This window comes from Bombyx mori, chromosome 6 (genome assembly GCF_030269925.1).
Source record: "Bombyx mori chromosome 6, ASM3026992v2".
Taxonomy (NCBI): domain Eukaryota; kingdom Metazoa; phylum Arthropoda; class Insecta; order Lepidoptera; family Bombycidae; genus Bombyx; species Bombyx mori.
In genome coordinates, this window is record NC_085112.1 from 16,263,743 (window position 1) to 16,278,307 (window position 14,565).

General features: G+C 36.1%; 1 protein-coding gene and 1 long non-coding RNA gene across 21 annotated transcripts in view; both read left to right on the plus strand.

Annotated features, from left to right (window-relative positions):
- The window catches only part of LOC101743884 (collagen alpha chain CG42342), a 380,399-nt gene that overhangs the window by 125,218 nt on the left and 240,616 nt on the right, over positions 1–14,565 (plus strand). The gene's annotated exons all lie outside the window — the stretch shown is intronic.
- Positions 1,549–2,723, plus strand: LOC134199101 (uncharacterized). The gene is made up of 2 exons (XR_009973455.1): positions 1,549–1,770; positions 1,969–2,723. It is a non-coding gene; the product is annotated as an uncharacterized LOC134199101 (long non-coding RNA).

Sequence of the window (14,565 nt, forward strand, 5' to 3'; positions counted from 1 at the left end):
GGCTGCCCTACATGACTGCTCCCGAGCAATTGGCAGGAAGGGGTACCTATTCGTGCGACTCACGGGGTAGAGAATAATGACAGTATAAAACCCAAGAGCCCGGAACAAAAAGCGATAAAATCGTAGCGTGCGATTGACAGATGGACACCCCGAGTCTTTTATTTTATTGAAACCACCCGCAGCTTATACTAAACTTTACAACTCAAACATAAAGTTCTAATTTGTTTTATCATTTTGTTACTGTACTAAATTTTGTCAAGGTAGGTGCTAGTTAGATGGATTTTACTTGAAAAATAAATGCATTTTTTATAAATTTCTGATACGAAATAAGATTTCATTTCGCTTTGAAAGAAACATGAATCTTTTATTCAAATCAACTTGAAATATCAGCATCAGGTGCTTGGCTGGAAATCCGTGATATGTTTTCTTACGTTAATACGCATATAAACAATAACAAAAAAATCATTTAAGAATATACAAACTTAATTTATAACATGATATATCAGTAGACATCTTATGTTGAGCACATTTATTTATCTAAGTGGGTGTATATTTTATCAACTTAAAAATTTCCTACTGAGATATTTTTTTGGGATTGTCATTTTTCTGGTGGCCGGTGGTCTTTCTAGTTTCACCACGGCTGGTGGGCTGGTGAAACTGTCTTATCCGTAGCCTGTCGCTCACTGTGAAAAACGCACTCGTAAAACATCTCGTGTGCCACCTGTAACCTTCCTACAGAAAACCATCGTATACTCCAGTACCGGCTGTACAAAGTTTAAGCTCCCATTTAATTAGTGGATACGTGGATGTAGTGAGAAAACATGCATTCAATATTAGTTTTCATACTTACACAACATTTCCTTAATATTTTTTATAAAATTGCAATCACTTGTTTCAATTAAAATTCTCCAGAGATAATTAAAATTAAAATAATTTACCTACCTAATTACGGCTACGTTGGGAAATCGTGTGTAATATTCGAAAATCCGATTAATTGATGACAGAATGACAGCTGTCAAATTAATGAAGCATTTGAAGTAACATTTGATGAAATAAAAAGGCGTGTGAAACATTTAGAAGTAGGGGTGAGAATGACATTGTGATGTTCAATTGTCTATAGGTTCACAATAAGTGCTCATTGCACATCAGCGGTAATCATCGGCTCATCTGCCCATGTCTGCCGATGATTATGAAACAATACGCATCTAAATACATACTTGTTACTCGTCAAACGTACTTCAGTAGAACTTTGTAGTTTTTCAGACACTTTAACATTTGATATTCTATTCTATTAAGGTTGCAATTTTTCATCGTGGCAGTACATTTGAAAAGTCGTACATATCCTGGTGATAAGGCGTATTTTGAGTACTAAATCTATATTATTATTATATCATGCGGTCTACACGTGCTGCGCGGCGTTTTGCTGGCACACCTATAAAGCGGTTGAGACTGCTACTCTTATCTGGACAAGTGGCGTCGGAGTCATGTCCACTGACTTCACTAGCCTTTATACCTTAATAAAATAATTAACCAAGTTTCATTCTTTTCAATTTGTACTACATTCTTCGATCAATAATACTACTAGATTCGCGATTAGCGCTTCAAAAACGGCCCGAAAAATAAGACCACAAATAAATTTGTGGTCTTATTTCAAATTAGTATGGTCCAATCATAGCCAACACTAAGACGTCAAAACGCTGCAATGCGCGTTCAAAAACTGAGTAAAAAACCACCGTAACACCAAGGTTTTGGAAGGAATATCTTTTTTTGGTAAATTTATATTATTAAGTGTTTTTCATAAAATAATAAACACAATTATATTGTAAATAAAACACAATTTACGAATATTGTAATTGTTTGGCCAATGTTTGCAACAAGGCACCAACTATTGTAACAAACATCACCTATTCTTGGACAGGGAATGCATAGAGTAGTTTTGTTATTTTATAATGTTATTTTTGTTTGTAGATTTCCTAGTAGCCCCTTGTCGCTGTGCACAATGGATATATATTGTCGCGAAAGAAAGAGGAGAAGAAATATAGAACCCTTATAAAAATTCTAGAATTGTTCAATGGTGGTGGCAAATCAATGCAAAAAGTATTAAAAAAACTTTATATGATGTGTAAATATTTTAAGCGTATATGCTGAAAAGGATTTGTTTTCTGGGGGAAACGAACACAGCCATAAAATAAGCCTAAATTAAACTGATTATAGAAAAATTCATTGATATAAGATTACATTATATTTGTAAAAAAGAAACCGCTCATATAAAAATGACTTCTAAAAGACAGCTTTATAACAAACTGAATCTGTTTAAAGGTAATTAAACCTACATTATTGTTTTAATTACTTCTGTATAAAGAATACGTGGAAAACATGTTTCGTGTTTCCTTTCATATTTTTTTTACTTTATTCAATTTTATTTTTTATTACCTATTTGTTGTAATAGCGGCAATGTAAAATATTATCTACTACTTTTTTGAATCTGTCAAAAATAGTTGCGACCATACAAAACAAACCTAAAACAAATATGTATATTCTGCAACTCTATGTCTTTCAATACTTACTGTGTTCTGAGCATTGAAATGTAATACCAAGAACTACATCTAGTTCCACAATACAATAAGCACGAAATTTTAAACAAATATTTTTAACCTTATAAATTAGGCTTTAAGTATCATTTTAGAATAAATATTTTTGTACTGATGACTTTTTATGTTCAAGTGACATTTTAAATTTATTCCATAATATTCTTTTTCTGACGAAAGGACCTAAATACATATATTTTGCAATGGTAATTAAACTTTGTGTTTAAGATTTAAGGTTTATAATAAACTGAAGTCGTTAACATTATTAAACTTTTTTCTAAGAAATGAAGATGTTTTCGTGGCTGCAAACGTGGCCACTGGAGCGTCTTATTTTTGTTCCTGATCCTTAATCTAGTACTATTATTGATCGAAGACTACATTGATTAAACTCAGTGACCGAAACGGGGGTATTCCCATTGGACCTACTATTTAGTGCACAACTATGACTTCCATTGATTACCAAAGCAATGAATGGTTAATAATGCAATTGTATCTTTTTGTGCACTTAATGTATAATTGTATTCATAAACGGTGTGTTTGGCAGTAGCATTTAGTAGTAGTAGGATAAGCACTTGATCCCTCCTGCTAGATGGAGCGACGACCTGCGCAAGGCAGCTGGCAGTAACTGGATTCGTAGAACCGAAGATTGGGTTCAGTGGCGAGCTTTGGGGGAGGTCTATGTCCAGCAGTGGACTGCCGCAGGCTGATGATGATGAAGCACTTGACTATTCCAATGTGTTTTGTTACTTTATATAAGTGATTTAAATCACAATAACTTGTTTTGAGAGTGCATTTTCATCGCATTCATGTGTTAAAGTACTAATTAGCCAGACCGAAACGCTCGGCTGGTAGTCTCGATCAATCAATTATAAGAACTAACAAGCTTGCTAAAACAATCTGAGGAAGTTTAATCAAAACTAAACCTTGCAAATTTTCTCTCGAGGCTCGCTCTCATGAATTCGTAAGAGTTTAATATAATCCGGTTGAGTGGCGATCCGCGGCGCCTTTTGATGTCAGCCAGCGCAAAGAACTTATGTTTTAAGACGACTGCCTCACAAGTATCCGTTTATTGAAAATAAGTTCATTGACCTGATTATATTGTGTGCAACTATGTGAACGAAATTGACGAAGGCGTTTGTATATTGTATCTTTGGGCGAGAACAATATTCTTAGTCTTTGATATTGCGTCTGTATTACTGCCGCGGGGCAGCCCTGTGTAATGTTGCTGCAAATTATCGACTCAAGTCGTAACTATATAGTTACTGTTTCGCTACAAAAATATTTAGGATCAACTCCATATGGTCTCTGAACACACCGAGCACTATTGTACGGAGCGACAAATAGAAGATCTTGCACTGAGGGAGTTATGTTTTCTTTTTTTTTATTGCTTAGATGAGTGGACGTGCTCACTGCCCACTTGGTGTTATGTGGTTACTGGAGCCGATAGACATGTACAACGTAAATGCGCCACCCATGTTGAGATATGAGGTCTCAAGTATACTGCTCACCCTTCAAGCCGAAACGCATTACTGCTTCACGCAGAAATAGGCAGGGTGGTGGTACCTACCCGTGCGGACTCACAAGAGGTCCTAGCACCAGTAAATTATCTTGAATATTCAATACTGGCTGGGAGATACGGGACGCATGACTGCTTCACGGTGGTACATAACAGTGTGGACTTCAAGACCTGTTACCGGTAAAAACTTATAGGTACAGAAACTCCGTCAGTTTCACAAATAAGGTAAAGCTAACTGCGTCACCCTGCTATTGTACAAACAAGTACAAATAATTGTTTAGGATCCGTCCTGTCCGCGACTCAACGTAACTTACGCTAGCAGCGCTCGTGATCTTAAATTAACCTCGGTTGTTTTGTTGTTCTAACCCTGCTCTGCTCAGATGCTACTGTGATTATAAAGGTCAGGTTTGCTGGTAATTATTATGGTAACTCAATAAATCAGCCAAACTGTAATATCTTATAGAACTATTACATTGTAAAAGCTGTTCCTGAATACATTTATCAGTATTAATTACACTTAAGTATGATTACTTGGAAAATCCAGTCTGTGGCTCTCTCAAGATTGGTGTCACTGATCCACTCTTCTTATCCGGTATTTATACTATGTAACTATACTTGAGACCTTAGAACTTATCTCAAGATGTGTGGCGCATTTACGTTGTAGATGTCTATGGGCTCCAGTATCCACTTAACATCAGGTGTGCTGTGAGCTCGTCCGCCCATCTAAACAATAATAATAAAAAAATTATCGACGAAAGCTTCAAAACGTTCAAGGAATTTTCTGATTGGAAATTATAGTTAAATGATCAGCGCGATCTAATTTAAAAATAATTGCCTAATGAGTTGAGTGGATTAAAGGTGCGACGGCGGGTGTCGGCGTCGCGGTGTCGGTGGGATCGCGCACCGCACGCGCTCAGTTATGCAAGCCGCAGATTTTGTGTCAGGTACGAAGCGTAAGCGTTAGCGGAAATATATTTTTATGTAATCGTACGCTTCTCCAACAACTATTAACGTAAATCCAAGAGTCGTTTAAAAAACTTATAAACTTTTTCATGAATCATGGAAAAATATTGTAAGCGCATTCGTAGAGATAATCGGATTAACTCGGATAATCGGATAACGGACTACTCGGAGCCGCTGGGTCTGCAGAAGGACTTCGGTTCTTTCTGTTTTTTGTATCGTACCTACCTTCGCACATCGCACGCGTAGTGCCCGCTGTTATAGCAGAGTTCATCTATACTACCTAAGAGATCTTTAGAATGAACTTCCGTCTTCGGTGTTTCCTGAGTGTTATAGCATGTCGTTCTTAAAACAAAGTTTGCGGAGAACACTCAATCCTAGGCCGTAACTTGGATGTACCCCTGGCATTGTCAACGCCCATAAGTGATGGTAATTACGTACCATCAGGGGGCCCATACGCTTATCTGTCTGCAAAAGCAATAAAAAACTAATAGATATAATTTGGTTGTAATAAAATTCAATTTCCAAATAAGGAGATTTTCACGATTGATCTACATAGATAGAAATATTACATTAATTATATTAAATTAAATTATATTAAATTAACTAACTATATTAAAATTACATTTCAGTTATAAGGGAAAAATGAAAGTCGCGCTATCTTTCACTTTAAGCCAGCATCCAGCCAAATCTCGCGGGCTATTTAATGGCGTCGCGGTACCCAACTAATTGATTTCTCTTCTCACGCTAATGGAACCCGCTACTGCAGCTAAACCCCACGTGACATTTCTGATGGTGTCTGTGTGACCCGTCATCCGAGAGATATATTTGAAATGTATATTCTACAATATAAGAGAAGCTTATTTGCAGTTGAGTTTCATAGTTTTCATTGAATCAATCAATTAAATAATCTTAGATAGTCAGCTGAATATATTATGTGGGAAGTTCGGTGCTCAGTTGTGAAACATGGTTGATATTTTGATGGTATTCTAATATTGAAGCCTTTTTGAACATATTACGATTATTCTTGTTAGCTAGGAACACTCGCAAAGCCGCATTCACCATATCGCTCAAACCAGAATAATTTATAAATTGGGCCACACTAGACCAGCTCACACGATAAGTGGACATCGTGCTCTTCTGCCTCTACGAGCATAAACAACACAAAATTAAAACTGGTTATTTCTGTTATTTCAATACCGGCGCAAACATTTTGGTAAACACACTAATTCCTTCATCAGGTAGAAACATGTTGGTTTTAGATATTAATGATTGTTTGATTAGGAAATCACTTAGTATACGCTCGAAGCAATCCACCTCCCATGAGTTTTGTTGACTTAAATGTTCAAACTCAATTGAGCGCTCATTTCTGAGTATTCCTACATACAGCGTGTTCTTAAATAATATTCATAATTTATCTTTTAGTACAGGTATATTATTTTTTAAATCATCATAACCTAAAGGATATGATGCCCGGAGCATTCGTATCGAGCGATGCAACTGTGAGTAATGGTGTTCGAATAACGTAGGCTAGTACTAATTTTTGTAATGAAATACGTACTTAACAAAATTTCGCGAATGATTTCTACGGCGAAGGAATAGCGCCGTGTAATAAAATCAATCCCGTAAAAATTATAATTTGAGTAGCGGTGGTAGGGTGCCTTGTGAGCCCGCACTGGTACCACCACTCTGCCTATTTCTGCCATGAAATAGTAATGCGCTTCAGTTTGAAGGGTAGGACAGCCGTTGTACTGTAAAACTGAGATATAGAAATGATGTTTCAGGGTGAGTGAGGGTATTTACGGTGTTGATGTCCGGGAACCGGTCAAGTCTAACAGGGCGATGAGCTCGTCCACCAATCTAGGCAACAATTTTTATTGATTTCTCAACAATGTTAACAAGGATCTTACAATGTTAAATGATGTTGGTCAACATTCATAAGTCTCAACATTCATAGTAAATCTTTTCTCTTGAATCATGGATGAATACCAAGAAGAACTACACCCAGACTCTGGATGCCAAATATACCAAATCAAATGTATTTGTGAGGTACAGAATTTGAAAAAAATACGTAGAGCTGTAGTACTCATATAATAAATTCTAACAAATAAAGCTACTAATACACGTTCGTACCAAATCGCATCGACCCATCCTATTTAATGGTGATTGCCTTTTTTATTTTTATTGCGGTCTCATCGCTCGTGGATTTAAGCTTTATTTCTTTTGTTTACGCTAAATTTATTTTTGCGAAGTGCCGTTGTTCCTGGACAGCGCATTCGTGCTACCTACCCCCAGTACCATACTGCGCAACTTAAACAGAACGGCTTCTGGCAGGTACTTTCTGCCTGCGTTTTTCAGTCTTGCATACAAATCGTGCGCCATACCACCCATTTAGTAATTAACACGTTAACTGCCATGTAGGTCGATTTCTGTTACCGAGCGCCTGGATTGTCTAACTTTGTCTTCTTTTGTTTTTAGAAAGAAAGAAATCATTTGTTCGCTAAGCATAGTGACAATGAGTTATTACATAAGTTAAAAGCAGCGTGTGTGCTTTGTTATTATTTGACATGGGAATTTTAGTGCAGTGCAAGATATTATAATACATATTATTTAATTTACCATTCACTCATCCATAATTCAACTAATAATTAAAAAAATCATTTATTTTCAATGTCGTCCCTAAGAAAATCATTTATGTGATAATAATTTTCACTAATAAGATTATCTTTTAGTTTTTTCTTAAAATGAAAAATCTTCTAAGTCTCTTAATTTCTTTGGTAGTTTATTAAATATCCTAACGCTCATACCTAGTATACTATTAGTCTTAGACTTTTAAGAATTAATGTATGTTTTAGACTTTTAGGCCTCTTAGAAATAGATTCATTCTCAGCATCTTCGGATTCGTCTTTCCTAGGACTACTAGATATTCAGGTGCGGCGCTTTAGTATGAAGATCGCAGACAGAAACCAACGTAATTACTTCAGCGCGTCGCGTAGGGCACCGGTGACCTACATGGCAGTCATATTAATTTCGTAATTAAGGACTGACTTAACCCAAGTTGGTGATGGTTTTTTTTAAATTAAAGAGTTACCATAGGAACTGCAGCATGAGTCCCAATACCCGAGCACGGGGTCGCATTGTCCACTTGTGGAACAGCGGCTAAGAAATAGGCAAGGCAGTGGCATCGCGGACAAATCATTTAAATGATGAACACCAGAGATTTCTCACATAAATCATGTTCAATTTCCTACACCAAACGTTTTCATTATGTTTGTTTGCTTGCGTGTTTGTACAAAGGGTTCCGTTGTCATTGACCCCGCAATCACGCCCCGCCGGGACTGGCCATGTGTCCCTTTATTATGTCAACGGTTCCCAAACACTTTGTGACGCTCCACAAAGGGCCCGGGCTTTGACTTTGTGTCGCTGAATAAATGTTTGTTTGCTATTTTACTGTTTAGATATTTACATTTTTCATATACGATTAAAACATCATTCTTTTCGATTCATCTCGGGTAATCATAATTGTAAACGGTTACAACTGGCCGGCATTACGCTCTCACATTGAAACTTTGTAATTTTTTTTTGAATAAGCCACAACAAAGTTATGTTAGTGCGTCAGCTGCTACAGTTTAACGGAGTGTGACCTACAATCGAAGCACCTTTTCACTATGCCACTAGGGGAGACTTTTTATAAAATTATTAAACTAAATACATGATTACATTTCATACATAAATGATCTATCTATATTTCGTTCCCGCATAATGCGTTTTAATCGAGTATTTAATTAGAGATATATATACCTAGTCTTGCCATAAATAGTGAGACAAAGGAAAAAAAAATCTATTGCAAATAACATTTATTACTTTTACAGTGTGTTAGTTTAATACATAAATATAAAACAATTTAAAGTATAAAAGGCTTATTAGAAGTGGTCTCCATTGGCTGCAATACAGTCCTTTAAACGTTGAGGCCAGTTATCAATAGAAGCACGCACTCTTTCCATGGGAAAAATTTTCACTGCCAATCGTAGGGATTGTTTTAGGGACTCCAAATTATCATGGCGTTTAGAGCAAGCCGTACTCTCTAAAAAATCTTTTGCTTTCGGACAGGATTTCTTCGAATTCTTTCCCTTATTGCTTTGACCACCTTTTTCGTACGAACACTACGTGGACGGCCAGATCTTTTTCTGTCACAAACAAAGGAGGTATCATTGTACCTATTAATAGCCCGGTACACAAACATTTTACTAATACCAAGCGTATGGAGAGTTTTAAAAATTGCATTTGGCTCCATACCTACTTTGTGTAATGCAATCACAGCGATTCGGTTCTCTTTATCACCCCACTCCATTTTAATATCGCAAAATATTGTACAATGTATTGGCGCCAATATGAGAAAACTCAATGAACAATCATATAAAAATACAGATTCCAAATTCAAATGTATATTTTGTTTACTTTTAATTGTAACAGTATTTATGGCCAGACTAAGTATATAGTATATCAGAGGAAGTGGGAAAGTAGCCCAGGTAATTAAGAAATGAAATAGCGGAAGGTTAGCGTGGTATGGACATGTGATGCGTGGACAGGAGATGCATGTGACTAGGAGATGTATGGAAATGGTAGTGTAAGGTAGAGGGGAAGAGGTCGACCGAAGAAGATAGGGATGGAGTGTGTGAATCACGATATGAGAGAGAGAGGAGTGAGTGTTGAGATGACGGCTGATAGAAGAGAATGGAAGAGAAAAATTAGCTGTGAGAAAATTAGAGGTATCTATGTAATTATGTAGCTATATAACCGTCCTGATGTTAACTACATTAGAAAGTCACAACCAAAAACACACAGAGAAGAAACAAGAACAAATATATCGAAATGCCAAATGTTACGTTTAAGAAATATACCATCTCCAATCGAGTGCAGACTCCGTGGTGCTGTAGCCATAGTCACTTAGATGTAAATGTTTGAAGCAATAACGCAAATGGCCAGTTCCTTGTGATCAAAATAAATCGTTCTTTAATCTGCAGATACGTACGTTCCGCTAATGGTTTCTTAAACCCAGTTTGTTCTGGGTATTTCTCTTTAATCGACAACTCTGAATTAATTCGGTTTCCAACAAAATTAAATGGCTTCAAATGGTTTTTCGGTACATAAAATTAAATATATTTGGATAGGAAGAATATTTGAAGCTTTAACAAATAGTGCTCCTTACGTTGACCACGGAGACATACTATAAGTTGGAATTCATGATAACTGTTGAAGTCGAAGTTGTTGTATCTTATAGGATAAGGCGCCCGGTGCCTTCGTAGCCACCGATGCGACTCTGAGTGATGGTGTTCGAATACCGCAATATGTACCATTTATTCAAATGGTAATTTATGTACTTAATTCAGGTACTTAATTCATGTTCAAAATTGACTTCCGGTATAAAGGAATAACGTCGTGTAATAAAACAAAGCCCGCAAAAAAATAGTATGCGTAATTACTAGACGTATTAAAGCGATCCCGTGCTCTATATTGAAGGGGGGACCGCCATCAATTAGAAGCTTAACGTCATATCTTTTTGTTTTTCCTATACTGATAGCCTTGAGAGGCTATTTCAACTTCACCTTGACGTGTAGATGAGCTCACGGGGCTCAAATTAGGAGCGTTGCTAACACTGGCCCTAGCAAGAGCAGCGCTTCGCAGAATCTACCACCGGATCGGAAACGCCAACCACTGAGAAGATCAGGCGAGAAATTCAGTGGGATGTGTCTACGGGTTTACTCGTCGAGCCCTTCGTCGTAACCGACGGATTCGGCGAGGACGGTGACCGCCTCATATCTCAAGGTCTCATCTTCTGATGACCGTAAGCTCCGGTAACTATTCAACACCAATTGAACCGTGAGCTTATTCACCTTATGTACATAATAAAATAAAAAGCCTAAGAATACCATTACGAAAACCCTTCAATAATTTCCAAAGGTCACAATTCCCCACTGCTGGCAACGGTCGTAATGGTGTCCACCAGGGCATAAAGAGAGGTTACATTCATGAACGTTTTTGGTAATGGTTCCTAATGGCTTAATACAAGCTGTACGCTGTGACTAAAGAGCATTCGTTCCACAAATGTGCTTAATGAGGCGACGCCTGCTGCTAGCTCAAATGTGGAACAATATCAATGAATAGAAAAATATTTTTTTTTTATATTAGCGATTTTTTTTGTCATTGTAGATTTTTTTAAGACGACACCAACCACCTACTCCTATTAGGTAATAAAACATAAATAATTACGGGGGTAAAAATAAAAGTATTTTCTTAGTTGACTTAATAACAAAGCTGATAGAGAGAGAGAGAGAGAGAAGAATAAATACACTTTATTGCACACCAAAACACAATTTACATTAAAAAAACTGTATATTTATTTCACAAAAGCTATCTTTATAAGCTTTTATATTAACGTAATGAACGTGTTTATCTACAATGCTGTCCATGTAGTGGCAAACAGAAAGTCAGTATGTCAATATATCACGTTCATTACTACGTTCTAAAAATCTAAAGTACAATAGAAAAACTTGACTCATGATATCATATCAGTCGAACCTGTTGTTACAGGCCTTTTTTATTTTTGAAATATGCTAACAAGCTTGCGACCTGACGTGCGCCCTGAAGCCCGTGGACATCACCACACGAATGTCCCTCCTCCTATTACAAAATCAAGTCAGAATTTCAATTGAAATGTACAGTAATAGCAAGTCGAGCATCATCTCTCTCTTTTAGGGTAGGAAAGAAGAATTTGTTTAAAAGGCTAGATTGAAATACAGTCAAAACCGTTTACTGCGACATCGTTTAGAACAACATGCCGGTTATAATAACCTAGAACAAAGGTCCCGGCTGAATGCCATATGACCGCCTTATTAAAAATATTGCTTTCTACGACATTGGTAATAACGACATACCTCATAAAACGACCACATTTAACTAATATTTCGGAGAATTAGATCTGTTAGAACGACCGGCTAAGCTGTATTGTAAACAATTTGAATAGGTATCCACATTTGTCTTCAATGGCTATTAAAATCAGGAAAGAAAACAATAGGATTTAGTTTAGTGTAGGGTCTTTTCTAATTCTTAGAAACAAAACACGTGCATGCGGTAGTCAAAGCCCGCTTCTTCATATCTCTTCAGTTAGTTTGTTACTTATTTATACACAAGACGCACCAAAACTTTGTGGAGTTATTTGAAACTTTCAAAATGTCGCAAAGAAAAAGAAAAATTAATATTGAAGAAAATCGCGTATTATGTAAATATATTTTTCCAATATTTCCCTATCGATTTATTTGTACTTGCACGATACACATTAAACATCACCGGTTGTTACGACTATCGGTTTTTACGACTGAATATGAGCAGTCCCTTCGATGTCGTTATAACAGATTTTGACTGTACGTATCATTGTACAGATTTATTTAAAAGAATCGTCAATAAGTGCCTAAGCTATGATCTAGAGACTTGCACAGTGTCAGCTATCGGCACAAGTTCACAATACGTCACAAGGCTTCAGTACAAAATCAGTAAAGAACCTTTTGTCTTGTTTTATTAAAAATAAAAACCAGTAATTTCAACAAACAAACAAAACCAATTTTTCCGGTTTTTTTGTCGTTTTAATTCGTCACTTTTGCGACAGATGTTCTTCTTAATAAAGTTTTCCCTCTTGATTTCTTCTCAAAACCAAAGTGCCGTGATACTTAATGAACTTCAATGCCAAAATCATCTTTATTTGAAACGCAATAAAGGCGACATCCAGGTGTTTACATTAACGTACATCCGTCGAAATAGTTATAATTTCGTGTGTTTCTGTTATTGTATTTCAAGTATCATTTGTCACCCGTCAACATTTTCAGTGTATCTTTAGGACTTGAATCAAGTTTAAATTTATTGAAGTTTTTAAACTTCAAAGACCAGATGGTGTTTCATCATAAATACTTATAATCTGTACAGATTTGAAGTCGCAGATAATGGTCTGCGTCTCTGGTCTATTTTTTTCACTCTTTAATCCACGAACCTTAGGTTCGAGGGAGCTAATATGCAAATGATTTTAAACTTTCGTTTATTCTACATTAAAAACAACATACTTTAACAGGCTTTTCTTTTAGCGTCGAAATATCGAGAATTTATTAAAACTAGACATCGTGCCAATGACTTCTCAAGTAATACTCCTAGTATTTGTCGAATCAATGCTCATCTGCAGACTTATTTCAAAAATGTCATTTATGCTATTAAAAATTTTTGTTCGAATATTCTCACTACAACTCAATTGTTATTGTGAACATTTTCTAACTCTTATCGGGTCTCCTTACTCTAACAACAGAGTCTTCAAGCTTTCGCTTCAATTAAGGTGTGCAAAATTCACTTGGGCCGTAAGCTCTTCCACTTCTCTGAGGCCACAGTAAGTGGCTGATTAATAACATTAACTATTTGGTTGCAGGTAAGCACGAGTTTATCAAGCCGCTTCAACAAGTGATGGGGAATTATTTCACTTCACTAGGTATTGCTGATGGTATTAACAGGTGGCTTGTTGTAGAGATAGTTGCAAAATCCCCAAAACTTTTGAAACAAATTAAAAATATTACACATATATATGGATATTATATACAAAAAGATAAAATAAAAATATAGAACGATTATAAAGAGTTGCTAAGATAAGAATTAATTATTTGATTTTATGTTTTATTCACTCTTGCAAGTGATAAGTCTGAAATTTGAAATCAGTCACCGGTGGTTACACCGATTATTCAAAATGCAGTAGTCCATAAAAGAGCTACGCGTTATCTATGTGTAAGCCCATTTCTAGAAGTCCGAATAATCATAGATGACAGCAGTTAAATACCAGAGTTGCTAGTTAAAAGAAAAAAAAACTATTTATGTAAATATTCCTACAATTTTTTTAAGTATCATAAAATATAGTACTGATGGTAGTCAATTTGGAAATTAATCTAAACCAAGTATTGAAATGACGATGATGTTCAATGTTGCTACTTGCCCTATAGACCGCGTAAAAAATGCTTTTTCTGCCGAAGAAAAACCTGCGGTAGCTCTCCTCTTAATCGACAACTGTAAATATTTAAAAGTACCAACAGTATACCAACCGCTGCTATCAGCGAAATAGACTTCATAGACATTCCACAGAAGTAAGGGATATCTAGAAGAAAGTTCATATACCTAATATAATAGAACTTTATGTAAGAGTAGGAAAGTAATTTTGAAACTATACTTGTTCAAGCTTAATGAGTTTTCTAATAGTAGAGATGTATTCCACTCCCGTGACAAGTAGCAGTTTGGTAAAAAGATATACGGAAAAACTATTAAAAAAGAAATTATCGGGAACCTAAATATTTTAAATGTTTAAATAGTAGAGAGCTTAAATCATGACATAGCATTACTCATGTTGATCTCCTAATTCTACGGAACAAATCATTTGGATTCACACGTGACTGTCACATAAACAGAGCTTTGTAGTTGCCG